The sequence below is a fragment of the Dasypus novemcinctus genome, chromosome 1, assembly GCF_030445035.2.
Source record: "Dasypus novemcinctus isolate mDasNov1 chromosome 1, mDasNov1.1.hap2, whole genome shotgun sequence".
Taxonomy (NCBI): domain Eukaryota; kingdom Metazoa; phylum Chordata; class Mammalia; order Cingulata; family Dasypodidae; genus Dasypus; species Dasypus novemcinctus.
In genome coordinates, this window is record NC_080673.1 from 10,444,040 (window position 1) to 10,458,922 (window position 14,883).

The window sequence follows — 14,883 nt, forward strand, 5'->3', positions numbered from 1 at the left end:
ATTAAACAGAAGCTGAATTGATGATTAGAAGCCACCTCAATCTGCATATTACAGTGGTAAAAGGGAAAAAATAATTTTAGCTCCATTGGGAATCTCAAGTTTTCATAAAATAATGAAAAATGTAGTTTTTCCTGCACTGCTAAAATAAAATACCTGCTAATTAATGTAATCATGGTAATTGTATGTTCTAAAAAATTTGCTTTGAGACAGTTTCCAAAATCATTTTAGTAACTTATGTATGTAGGATATATAGAATGTGTTTTATTGTTAAGGATAAAGATAATAATTTTGTCCTAAAAGAAAACAACAGATTTATCCGAAGAGCCTGAGATAGGCAAATGATTAGGACAAGCTACAAAGTCCTGAATGTCTATCACATTCTTAAAAGGTGTTTAGTTAATTAAAAACAAAAAACTGTACCCTCTGTTGTAACTGATAAAGTATAATATTTTCTCATATTATCTGGATACTGAAAACCCTTCATCCCTCATTTAGCTCAGATATTAAAACTGTCATATATGTTAATCAGAAAAAGTTGTGCATAGAAATAAAAGAACCGCCTCCCCCACCCTTAGCAAGACGCTTTTAAAACAATAACACAGGCTCAAGCAGTAAGGGGGTGGATCTAAACTTACCTTGTGAATTGGATGTAGCCAGTACCAATATTGGCTTTGGGTGGGGTCTGTGGCAGAGGCAACTTTCTAAACAAATACCACTTGAATTTAAGTCACAATTGTGAGAAAAGAACAAAGTGCAAGACAAGAACAATGAAGTATTGTGATCTGCCCTCTGTGGAGAAGAGAAATCTGTGGAAGAACAGCTGGAACATCTGCCAGCAGGGACAGTAACTGTCTATCATGTCCTTGCCTCCTCCTCTAATATCTCTCTTGCGACTGTTAAGGCAGATGCCCTTGTGAAAATCCAGAGCCATTCCATTGAAACCCAGAAAGCACCAGAGTGGCTCCACCAAAAAAGCAAATATCATGGATACCAGACCTTGTAGTGCCTAGGCCAGCAGTTCCAACTGCCTGTCAGTCACCAGTAGCTCATGAACATCACCCACCTGTGTCCATCACGCTCACTCCAATGACTGTGACAGTTATCTCACTGGATGAGACATACTGGCTGAGCACACACTCCAGTAGCACGATGGCAAGTGGATTACATCAGTCCCCTCCCTCTGTCAGAAGGAGCAAGGTAGGATTTCAGTGCTGCAGACCATGCAATAGGACTCTTATAACCTTGTAACCGAATCCATACAATAGACTAAGTCTAAATTACAAGTTAAAGTGCCAGCTTCCCCAAGCCCAAAAGGGGGCATAATAAATTGTTGTTGCCTATGTTTCAAACTATATAAACAGGGGAAAATGTAGTAGTTTTGATCACCATACTGGTCTATGCAGCCCTACTGGTTGGGAATCTTAAATCCATGAAAAAGCACTCAAAAATACTGTTATGAAACCACAGTTAATAATCCAAAGTCCCTATCCCAGCTAAAACTCTATGTGTATAAATCCATCAAATCATGTAATTTCACTGTCAACCATTAATGCCATGAATGTTTAATGCTGAATATATAATCTTATTATTCCTTCTCCTCAGACTCCTGGAGACAATAACCTCACAGCCCGCCCTAAATATCCTCATTAATTCCGATCCTTACCACAATTATAACTCTCATTCTCCTCCTATCAGCAGGTCCACACATCTTCCATGCAATAACTCAGTTTATCCAGACAGCCATCCAAGATGTCAACCATGATCATGTACATGATCCTCTCCTGCTGCAAAAATACAGTGCCAGCCACCAAGCCAGAAACCAAAATATCTCAATGTCAAAAAAGGAACAATCACTAAATCCTACAATGCCTTCCTGCTCTTCCTCTCCACCCAGCCATATCAAAGAGTTGAGAATTTAAGTCTCCCCTACCCCAATAATAGATAACAGATAACCCAACCCCCACCCTTGTCTCTAATCCAACAGGATGTACTAAGCACATGTGCAATCATAAATGAAACTTGTATTATATTAGCAAAACCAGACAGGCAAAAAAAATCTCAAGACTTAAAAAAAAACTACACAAAACATAGAATCATTCAGAGGGCCCAAGACAACAGCTACAGAAATCAATCATGGTTATCCTTATTTCTCTCTTTATTCTCCTCACCCCTAAAATCAATCCTTTTACCCATTAAAAAACCTTTGCTAATAGTATTGCTGCTGCTTCTTTTTGGTCCTTGTCTCTTACAGCTTCTTGTCCAATGCATACACTAAATCATACCATCAACAACCCAGGAATATGTAAATGGTGTCTTTCTGCTGTGTGAGCAACAATATCAAACCCTGTGGGACCTGACACCATAGCTCACTGTACAGGATGGAAGGGAACTTCTTTTTTCCACCCCTTGACAGCAGGAAATAACCAGATTGAGCTGACACCTCAAATCCCCTAACCCTCCCATCCTGCCCAGTGCCATATACCCCAAAACCCAGGTCATATATACGTATATATATATACACACACACACACATACATATATATAAACAAAGAGTTAGGAATGTTAGAGGTTTGCAATAATTAACACCTCTAGGGCCTCCTATTGACCCCTGCACCTCACTCAGACCCTTGAACCCCTCCCACTGACTATCATTTCCCTGCTTAGGAAAGTTCTGAATAAATTCAAGTCTCTCTTCATCATGCTCATGGGGGGGACGGGGGGCTGAAGACTCTTCTTCAGACCCCCTCCATTGAGAGAGCTTCTCAATAAATTCTTTGCCTGTGGTCATATCAGTCTCCATGTTCCAGTGAGAGTCATTTTTCTCCAACAGTTTGAACAGGCACACAGGTTCTTAGCCTACTCTTTTCCCAGGTCTTCTACTGCTATCAATAGAAGAGGACACCTCAGATACTTACCATTACAACCTCCTGTTAGAGTTTCAGCCTTCCAATTTATTTTGAATGCTACAGCAAAAGAAACCAATCAATTAAAACATATGCACATCCACTTTTCTTTATCCTGTTCATGTCCATTACCACAAAAACCCCACATTCCCAGCTTACTTCTTCACTGAATGACTCTCTACATTGCCTATTCAGTGCTACTCAAAGTGTGTCCCTGGACCATTTATTATTTGTCAAAAAGAAGATAAATCAGAAAGTAAGAATAAGCATTTAGAAATGTGTTTATTTGAGTCTTTTGTGGACCCCAGAAAATTATGTTCTTAATTTGAACTTATTATGAGCTTTTGATTAGATTATAGTTAAGGGTCATTTGATGAGTTTGCTTCACTAGAGCATAGTCCAGAGTGGTCTTAATTCTTTTACTGGAGTCCTTTGTAAATTTAGGAATAAAAGGCCACCGACACAGAAAAAGCTGCAGAGACAGAGAAGAACCCAGAAGCTGAGAGAGAAGGTCATAGGGACCAGAAGCTGGAATCAGTGCAGCACAGAGGCAGATAAGAAGCCATCTTAGCCAGAAGGTGAAAGAGTTGAGGCTGGAGGAGAAGGCATAGAGTGGCAGACACCAGTGTGTGCCTGATTGACTACAGCTGTGCTCGGAAAGAAAGCTTCTTAAGATGATGTTACCATGTGCCTGATCGCCCACAGTTGCAAGTTAGTGAGACAGCATCTCTTGATGATGCCTTGATTAGCACATTTTCTTGGCCTCAGAACATTAAGCTTTTAACCTAATAAATCCCTATTGTAAAAGCCAACCCATTCCTGGTATTTTGCATTGGCAGCCTTTAGCAAACTAAAACAAATGTGTTTAGCAATTTACTAGTGTAAATTTTTTATCTATTAGCATACTGCTTTGTATTTACCTATTTATTTTGTTATTTCAAAAAGTTCAGTAATTCATTTTAATTCTGTTTTACAAAACCATTGGTCCATAATAGATCAGGAAAAGTTTAAAAAATTGGGTCTCTCACCACAGAGTTTCAAAAGCATTGGTATATTCTTTTCATTTCTCCCTCTTTTCCCTACCTTTTCATACCCTTTCACTGGACCCTCTGGAGGTTATATGCTATCAGCAGCAAAATTCCTTATATATCTATGTGTGCTCTGAATGTTCTCTTCACCTTCTTTTTTCATGTAAACTAAGCTGTCTCCTGGTGACCTGCTTTCCCTGCAGCCCTCAAAATCAGTGACTTGCTTGTCTCTGACTGGGGAAAGGTGTCACAGGTGATTTGTGTTTACTCTACAATGACTTACTCTTTACTCACCAAAACCTCCGACTTTTACCTTATCTTATTGTACTAAATAATATCCTGTACTATCCCTCAGTACCATATAACCTACCAAAGACTTGGCCATTCCTTCAGTTTTGGAAAACTATAGTGTCTGACTCATTACCACTTTTTCCAATACTACTGTTTTCTGAAAATTTTTTATTATAATATACATGTATTTAATTATTCCTGTAACTTAGCTTCTCAGTTCTCTGCTCTCTTCTTCTCCAATGACCTTGTATTCCACCCTACTTTAACCATTTTATCATGTAGCTATATGCTAAGCATTTTTTCCCAATAACTGCAACCTGTTCATAATCTCACATTCATGCATTCCTCAATCTGAGTTTTACCTTCTATGCTACCAGCTTACTCCTTCATGTCTCAACTGTAACTATGGTTCCGTTTCACTTGACCATCAGTGATTAACCCTACCACATTTCCACTCTATCTTTAAGACTGGCATCACTCCTGTCTTTATGAAACTTAAATTTTATGGTCAGGTATTATAATCATTGCCTTGTTCTTCTCTTACTTCCTGTACTCTCAGCAAAATCAAAACTCTAATTAAGTGAAATTATTTACATATTTTTCATTGAACATTTCAGTCAAATGTGACTTGATTAAAAACAACAACATACAATTAGTTTGACTTGTCACACTTAAAAGTCATGGTCACAAAACCTCAAATGAGGTTAAAACTACCCATTAATCTTAATATATACCCCTAGTCCATTCACTATTCACTGTCCCGGGTGAATATTTCATACTTTTTCCCTTACCTGTAACTGCCAGTATCTCTTTTCCTATCTTCCCTTCCAGCTAATGGTCTTGATTTCTACTTAATGACATGATAGAAGCATCAGAATTCACAAGGTTCTCCTAAAAGACCTATCCATCAGTCAGCACCTGCATCCATTTTTTAACCTTCCTTCCTATTAATATAAATGAATTATCCAAATCTTTCCTAATGTCAGTCCCTTCACTTGTGGATCAGATTCCATCTCCCTTCCTATTCAAGGATATCACTCATAAATTCTCTCCGACTTCCTCCTACATCAAAAATATTCTTTTCCCAGGATAATTCACATAGATATACAAACACACTGCCTTCCTGTTTTTTCTTTTTAATTAGAGTAGTTGTGAGTTTACAGAAAAACCATGCTTAAAATGCAGGATTCCCAAATACCACCCTATTATTAACACCTTGCATTGGTGTGGAACACTTGTTAAAATTATTAAAAATATATTTTCATAATAGTAGCATTTAGTCCATGGTTTAACCTAGGGTTCACTGTTTGTGTAGTGTAGTTTCATTTTCTTTTTTAAAATTTTATAATATCGCCATTTATATAATCTAACATTCCCCCTTTTAGTCACATTCAGATATGTAGTCCAGTGCTGTTAATTATATTAACAGTGTCTGTACTACCATCTCTTCCCTCTTAAATATATCTTTATAGATCCCACACATTCCATCATCTAATTTCCATTTCTAGCTTCCCTTTACTGTTTTGCTCCTGGAAAGGTTTGCTTTATTTGCTTCTCCTCTCTGCCCATTTTCTCTTAAACCTACAGCAGAAAGACTAGTATATGTACAACTCTACCAAAACTCTTCCTATAAATGCCATGAATGACCTTGATAAGTAGCCAGTGCCAGAAGCCAACTACTTTTTTTTTAAAGAAGTAAAAGAAAAAAATTGACTGCAGCATTTCTTATATTTGATCATTTCTTCCTCCTTATATCATTGTCTTCCTGTGGTTTCCATTATTCTCTGATTTATTCTAACATGCTGGTCACTTTGTTTTCCTACTGGATGCAACTCTTATCCCTGGCCACTCAGTGTTGGATGCTTTGGGTCTTAATCTTTCATCCTCTCTTTTTCACTGCAATAATTCAACTGGTAATCAATACTCAGCCTTTTGACTATCAGTTGATGACAGCTCCATCCTTCCAATTGGTTAGATTAAAATCTTAGAGACATCCTTAAATCAGCTAATTTTCTTTCATGCAACAATTGATTAGTCAGAAAATTTTGTTGACACCTCTAAATTATGTGCAGAATTGACCATTTCTCACCACCTTCATAGACTCTGCTGTGATCCTCCCTAGTCTCCACAGTCTAAACTTAACGGGTCATCCAGAAAAAACCTGGTAAATGTGAGTCCCATATTGTCAGTCTATTGCTCTAATCCTTATAATGACTCACATTTGTTTTTTTTAACCATTTTTTAAGAATCAATGTCCTATGAGACCTACTTGCCTAAGTCTCTTCTTACATTTCTGAAATCCTTTCCTAACATGCTTTCCTATTACTCTGCTCCAGTCACATTGGTCTCCTTGCTGTAACTCAAACACAACAGGGACATAAGTCCTGGCATATGACTCTGCTGTAGTTGTTTCCCCTTGCTAGAAATACTCTTTTCCTTTTAATAATTTCCATAAGTCCCTCAATGCCTACCTCTCTCATTTTCTCAGCATGTCTTATTCTGACTGCTCTTCCCTTTATAATAACACAAACTTATTCTCGTTTCTTTTAAACTTATTCATTTTCATTAGCACTTTTTCTAATATAACACATAAATCACTTTCTTAAAAAATTGAATTCTTCATTTCCTATTTCTTCCAATTACAGTGTGAGTTCCAAAGAAGCAGGAAACTTTTTTTTTTCCTTATTGATGTATTCCAAAACCCTAGACAGGAACACTTAAATACAGAAATGAAAGACAACATTTTTTCAATAAGTACATAACCAATAGGATCAGGAGATATTCTGAGGAATGCAAAAATCAATGTCCTACTCTTTTCAATTTTCCACCTCAAGAATCTTCTGTTTCATGAGAGGGAGCTTGGGAATCTCCTATCACAAAGCCCAGGTAGGTTACTCTTAATCAAGCTTTATCTGACTGGAGGTTAGAGAGGTCCTAGACTTTAGTTATTTTAACTTTTTTTCATCTTTTTTAGTTATTTTTACTTTATAATTATTGTGGTGGAAACTTGGAGGAAGATATATCATAAACTGATAGCCAGATACCACAAGAGGCCTAAACAAGCATTTTAGACAGCTGCAATCAATTCACATTTTCTTGTGTTCTGCTTTTTACCACATTTGTAGTTAAAAAGTAAAAACCTAGTGAGCCAAAAGTGGACAATTTTAACCATGTCTGCTGCTATTAAGATGCATTTGAAAGAATCACAAAGAAAGTAATTGCAGTGTAAAGGGCTTTGGAAGATTTGAAGAGACACTTTCTATTGAACTTTGATCAGGAGATTTTATTTTCCCTCAAATGTCAGAAAAATTGATAAAACTCCTCCCAGTGCAGCAATTCAGAGGAAGAGAAGGGAATTTGAAAGCAGACATTTTACCTATTAGAAGACAGTTTCATCTCTTGATGTTCCATGTACACAGGGATCCATGCACCAATACATAAAAACAGAAACAACTAACACTGGAACAATTCAGTTGATGTACTCTATTCTTTAAAGGCTTAACTTTGAAAAAATGCAGACTGAGACAGATGTTTCTCTGTAATTAGTATCAATCAGTCCTGACACAGAAAGTGACCCTTCCAATGTCAAAGTGGTTTGGGTCGATCAGCAGGATCTTTTACTGAGATGGGACACAGAAAAGAATCAGAAAATAGTATTAAAAAAAAAAAAAAAAGTTGTATTAAAAAGGATCCAGGAAAGACCAGGACAAAACTCTTTCTCATGACTATCCCTAAATAGGTATGTTAATCTTTTATTTAGAAAGAAAATTTGATAATTGTGGCAGTTTGGTATTGTTTATGAATTCCAAAAATAGATATTGGATTGTGTTTGTGAACTGATCTGTTCTTCTGGGTGTATTAGATTGTATTAGACTGAGAGGTTTCACTTTTACTTGGTTAAATCAAGATTAGGGCTTTTATTTGACCACGTCATTAAGGCAACTCAGTTTGTGTCCCCACCTACAGCTAGCCTACACGGGCTATATAAGTGACGCTCACTCAAAGACAGGGAAGTAAACACACAGAAAAGGAGAACAGACAGAGTTTAGTTGTGGATACTGGAGCCAGGAAGAGAGAGCAGAGTCTTTTACTGGACAGTTTGCAGCTAAAGAGACCAAGCCCTGAACAGCTGGAAAGAAACAAGCCTTGGGGAGAGAGAGGAACCTTATGCTAGGCTATAGATTGAGATCTGGAAGAAGCTGGGACCACGGAGCCTTAGGAGGAAGAGGAAGGCTGAACCCTCGCAGAGACTGGCCGCCATCTTGCTCCAACACGTGGCAACAGAGTTTGGTGAGGGAAACAGCTTATTCTTTATGGCCTTGTGACTATAAACTTCTACCCCAAATAAATACCCTTTATAAAAGCCAAGAGATTTCTTGTGCTTTGCCATAGCACTCCTTTGGATGACTAATACAATAATTTAAACAGAAATTCTACTGTAGTCTATAGTTTGATTTAGGTGCATATAAAAGTTAATTATTATTTGAACATACTTGATTCCATAACAAGGGCCCAGGCCTCTTTAAACAACTGGTGTAGTTGTCATCACTGCTGCTATTGATGGTGTAAGGTATTAAAATATTCTGTCCTGTTACAAAGGAGAGAAACCTGTCCTGAGTGATATTAGTTGACAGTAGTCTTTAAATCTTAGAAAAGAAATCCTTAGTGACTGATGCCTGCATATGGTTTATTTCTGTTTCAGAATATATCACATTCTATACCTTAATTTTACATTATTTATATTATTTCAACATTATATTTCAATATCCTGACCTAATGCTTATACAAATTCATTTCATTGAGGTAATACACTGAATATACACTGGCAAACTATTTTTCATTGAAATAGTTAATACACAGACAAACTATTTTTCATTGAAAATCTTTTAAGGGTGAAAATTATGTTTAAAATTATCATCAATAGATTGCTACTCTTATGAATGTTGTGTTTTATCTCATTGTGTTTTGTCCTTTATATTTGATTACAAAATTTCAGTCATTTATGAATAAAGTCTTCATTTCACAGTTATTATTCTATCATGTGTTTTAAATATCATGAAATACTTTTAATACATGACTTAGGCCTCCATGATATCATATTTTAAAGACACATCAAAATTTATGTAAACATTTTCATATTTTGGGATAATAAATATTTTGGAATAATTCTGTATTTTTAAATTAAAATTAATGTGTTTAAATATGTTATAAATTCACAGCTTATTATTTCCTTAAGATATGTTTCTAGAGCTTAAATATATGAATATTTTAAAATATTTTGTTAGTTGCACCTAAATTGCTTTCAGTATAGGATGTATAATTTGCATATTCCTTTTATTAGAGTACTTTTACCACTCTACCCTCATAAAGAACTAGAATTTTAGTTTAAATTCCTTTTTAATTTGATAGATCATGGACTCACTTTTTTTTTTTTTTGCTTTGAATATCTTTATTTCTTGATAGGTTAATTTTAAAAATCTATTTTTTAGTTGTTTTCTTATTTGGTGTATAATCTGTAATTGTCTTTTGTTCATTTTTCTATTGGAGTATTACTTATTTTATGATTTATTTACAGGTTCTTTTTTGTGTTAAGGTGATTAAATTTTAGTTCATAATATTTTCAATCATTCATTATTCTCTTTCTGATACACAGATTCATATCTTTGATATACAAAAGTTTTATAAGTTTCTATTTAGTTTCTTTTGTTTTCATCCCCTAATTTTTTTGTTCTTCTTCTTAGAACAATCCCCCAGTCTTAGAAAAAGTTATTATTTTCCCATGTTTTTATTTAGTTTTTATAATGATTGTATTATTTAAATTTAACTTTTTATCATATCTGGGTATTAGTTTACTTTATGTTTTGAGGTCAAATGTTCATTTTAGTTGTTCCCTTAGCTTCTGGTTTGTGATTTACCTACTCTTACAGAATACTGATTAGAATTTCCCACATTTATATTTTATTTTTTCAATCTGCATTGTTTGCAATCCGCTTATTTTAATAATTTTATAAATTATTAAATTGAAAAATTTCAAATATGTATGAAAGTAAATGGTTCAATACAATAAACATCAATTATACATCAGACTGCTTTGATAATTGTCATGTTCTATTGCTCTTTTTTCATCAATTTCTCCCCAAATTTTGTTTTTGATTTAGACATATGAAGTATTTTCCCAGTAACTTAAAAATAAAACCTTCAAGCCTACAGAAAGACTACAAAGAATACCTGAATACCTTCAAAATTCATCATCATTTAACACTATATAATGCATAATACCTGAAAATAAGTTGCAGAAACCTTTTCATTTCATTCCTAAACACTTTATCATATGCATCTAGGAATGAGGGCATTCTCCCATAAAACCACAATAACATTTCACTTCCCAAGAAAATAAATATTGAAACAGTAATATTATCTAATATAGAGTCCATAGACAAATTGTTGAAATGTGCTCATCATTTATTTTTTTAATCAGCATCATTTCAAGGATACATTAAAATTATTGTAGTCATATTACTACCTAAAATATTTATGTTTTTCATAACTTTTTTCTTATTGAGGAGTATATGCCATTTGTCTTGAAACAAATTCAAAATCTTGATTTCCCTGATTGTTTTCACTTGAATAGAAACAGGGAAAACATATTTGGCAAGATAACTACAGGGGTGATGTTGTAAACTTTTCATTACATCGTTTCTATGAGGATATAATGGCAGTATGTCTATTGGTTAAACTAACGGTGCTCACTTTGAGTAAGGCTATTTACTCACTTTTCCTGGAAGTACTGTACTTGCCTGTATAATTAACAAGTAATCTATGGGGTGACACTTTGGGGCTGTGTTAATAAATTATTTTTCAAAGTTACTGAAAGTATTAATTGTATGAATCAATTAGCACAGTTCCAGTTACAACATGATGATTTCTTTCTTCTGTCTTTCCTTCTAAATTTATTGTATGGAATATGTTATTAACAGACTTTCTCCAGTTCTTTTTTTTCTCCTCTCAATTTTTTGTTTCCTTGTTTTGAATACTATGTGTTTGTGGAGGAGTCTTTTTCAAGTCAGTGTTATAAAATACCATTGTTATAATTTTTGATTGTCCAATTTCCCAATATTCCAGCATCAACATTTATTTTTACTGCCTCATACCTCTATTCAAAACTTTCTTCAAGAAGCTTGTAGTCATACTTCAGTACTCGACATATTTTGATGTAGAAATTTTGTCCTGGTACTCATTTGTTTGTTACTCAACATGCAAGCAGAGAGGGCATCACCATCCCAGATTGGGGAATGAATGAAGGACTAGAGTAGATGTACTGTTATTCTACTATAGATTTATTGTGATCCTAGCAATGGAAGAACTATCATGGATGTGGAGGCAGTGGCCACTGGAGGTGTTGAGGGAAGGGAGAAAGAAAAATAGGTTAATCTTGTAACAACTTACAAAAATGTGCAGAAGAGAATGTAAACTACAATGTAAACTATAATCCACACTTAGTGGCAATGATCCAAGATATGTTCACCAATTGTGGTAAATATACCACACTAATGAAGGATGTTGCTAATGTAGTAAAATGTGGGATGGGTAGGAAGTGGGCATAATGGAATCCCCTATATTTTTTATGTAACATTTATGCAATCTAAGTTCCCATGGACCAGCAGATCATTTCAAACTTCAAAAAGTTGTACACCAAGGCATTTTTCTGGAGGTGCTTTGAGATTACCTCTGACACCCAGTTGACCCTCACAGAATTCTGGAAGATGCATTTCAATGTCCTACACTGCCTTAACCTTATCAATAAGGCCTGGAATGAAGTCTCTTATAGAACAATGAATTCAGCATGGAAGAATTTGTAGCCAGAAGCTGATCTCAAGCTTGTAGGTCACGTACACACACAGGGTACAATTGTACAGGACATTGTGTCTTTGGGCCAGTCCATAGGTCTGGAGGTCAGTGTTGCTGATGAATTAGAGGAAGGACATTGTGAAGAGCTCAGCACTGAGGAGCTGCAGGAACAAGAGAAGAAGAGCCACAAGATGTGGTTGAAGAGATTTCTTCAAGTGAAAAGGAGATAAGGGAGAATGTCCCCAGTTCCTTGATAAAAGAAATGTGTGTTAAATGGGCAGAAGTTCAAAATTGTGGAGAAGTACCATCCGGACAAAGCTCTAACTAGCAGAAATGTGAATTTATTGAATGACCAAAAAATGTCACACTTTCAAGGAATTCTGAAAAGAAGACAGAAGCAGTCCTCATTGGATAAGTTTTTAGTGAAGGTGACTAAGAGTGTGTCAGAGCCTATGGTGCAAGTTGAAACAAGGCAGAAAAGAGAAAGAACACCTGAAGTGCAAGTGCCTGATATTTCTATTGGAGGAGACTCTTTCAAGCAATGCTCTATGAAATTTCTCCTCCTCACCACTCTTCTCCCACCATCCCATTAGGCCATAGAGTCTTCTCAGTGCAGGTAAAGTAGTTTTTATTTCATTTAATCTAAGTATTTTTTAATTTTTAGATTTATTTTTCATGAAGTAATGATATACAACCCTATCTTTTTACATATTGCCTTAGAAAGGTGCATTGTCTTTGGTTTGGGAACTCATTGAATTTATCTATGTTATTCCTTATGGGAAAAATTTGTTTGCTGCCAGTCATTTTTGGTACATATTCACCTCCCAGAACCAATTAATGATGGTTCTCCCAAAAATTGTTTATGGATTTTTATATTTCTTTTACAAATGAGAAGATAGGTTTTTAAAGGTATGTAGTTTATGCAAGCTTACCCAACTAGTAAGTGGTTAGACTGGCAGAATGGATAAGAAAATATGAGCCATCTACATGATGTCCACAAGAGTCACTTTACACGTAAGGACACAACCAGGTTGAAAGTGAATGGTTGGAAAAAGATATTCCATGAAAGCATAAACAAAAAAAGAGCTGAAGTAGCAATATGAATATTGGCCAAAATAGATTTTAATGCAAAACAGTTATAAGGGATGAAAAAGGTCACATTAATAAAAGGGGACAATTCATCAAGAAGAAATAACTATGATAAATATTTATGTACCTAACCTGAGTGCCCCAAAATACATGAAGCACACACTGGAAAAACTGAAGGGAGAAACAGATGTTTCTACAATAATAGTTGGAGACTTCAATATACACCATTCATAGTATTGGAAAGAACATCTGGATAGAGGATACATTTAAAAAGAAAACAGAAAACCTGAAAAATACAAAATGAACTAGACCTTACAGACATTTATAGAGCATTACAACCCAAAAGTACAGGATATACATTCTTTTTAAGCACTCGTTGATCCTTCTCTAGGATAGATCATATGTTGAGTCACAAGACAGTTCTCAAATTTAAAAAGACTGAAGTTGTGCAAAACATTTTCTCTGATCATATCCGAATGAAACTGGAAATCAGTAATTGAGTGGAAAGGGAAAATTAATAAATATATGTAGGTTAAACAACACACTCTTTTATCATCAGTGGGTAAAGAAGAAATTGTAAGCAAATTCAGTAAAATCTTGAGATGAATGAAAATGAGAACACAACATATCAAAACCAATGGGACTGGGGAACAGATGTGGCTCAAGCAAATCTGCTTCTCATATAGGAGGTCCTATTTGAGAAGGTCCCAGGTTCCCTTCCTAAATAAGACAAACACAACAAGTAGACATAACAAGCTGATACAATGAGCAGGCACAACAAACAGACACAATGAGCAGGAAGCCAATGTGACTCAAGTGTTTAGACACCTGACTCTCACATGGGAGGTCCTGGGTTCAGTTTTGGTGTCTCCTAAAGAAGATGAGCAGACAACAAGTGGACACAAGGAGCAGACAGCAAGCAGACAATGAATGGAAACAATAAGTGGAAACAATGTGCAGACAGTCTGAGGAGCAGGGGGGCAGTTAATAAAAAAAAATGCTATGGGACAGTGCAAAGGCAGTGCTTCAAGGAAAATTTATAGCCCTCAATACTTACATTAGAAAAGAAGAAAAAGCTAAAATTGAAGGGCTAACAGCACACCTGGAGGAACTAGCCAAAGAGTAGCAAAGTAATCCCAAACCAAGCTGAAGGTAACCACCTGACACCACCAGGACTGCAGCATGCCCAATCCTGTCCCTGCCTCCAACCCAGTGTGAAAAGACAGGGTGGACCACCAGCTTTTGGCTTTGGCCCCTGCTCTTTGCCTCGGCCCTTTTCACCACTTGCCAGCCAGTCAGGAAACCCAGAGCAGAAATCGAGGGCAACAAATAAATGTAGAGAATCAACAAAACCAAAAGTTAGTTCTTTAAGATCAACAAAATCAATAAACACTTAACTAGACTAACAAAAAATCATTCAAAATCATTCAAAAACCAAGTCATTGGAAATGAATAGAAATGGTGAAAGCACATCATAGTTTGTGTTCCAGCAGAACTATTATCAGGTATGACAGTGGTTGGAAGGGAAAGTCTAAGGTCTTGTATATTACTAGAAGGAAAGCTAAAAGATGTAACTGTATAATGTAGTGAAACCTCATGTGAAATACTAATATGGGTAGAATTGCTTATATAAGGCTGGTTTTACAAAATATAAATACAAATAAAGAAATAGGTATAGAATAGCAGTTATGGTAGCAGGAGAAGCAGAGATTGAGAGGTGATGA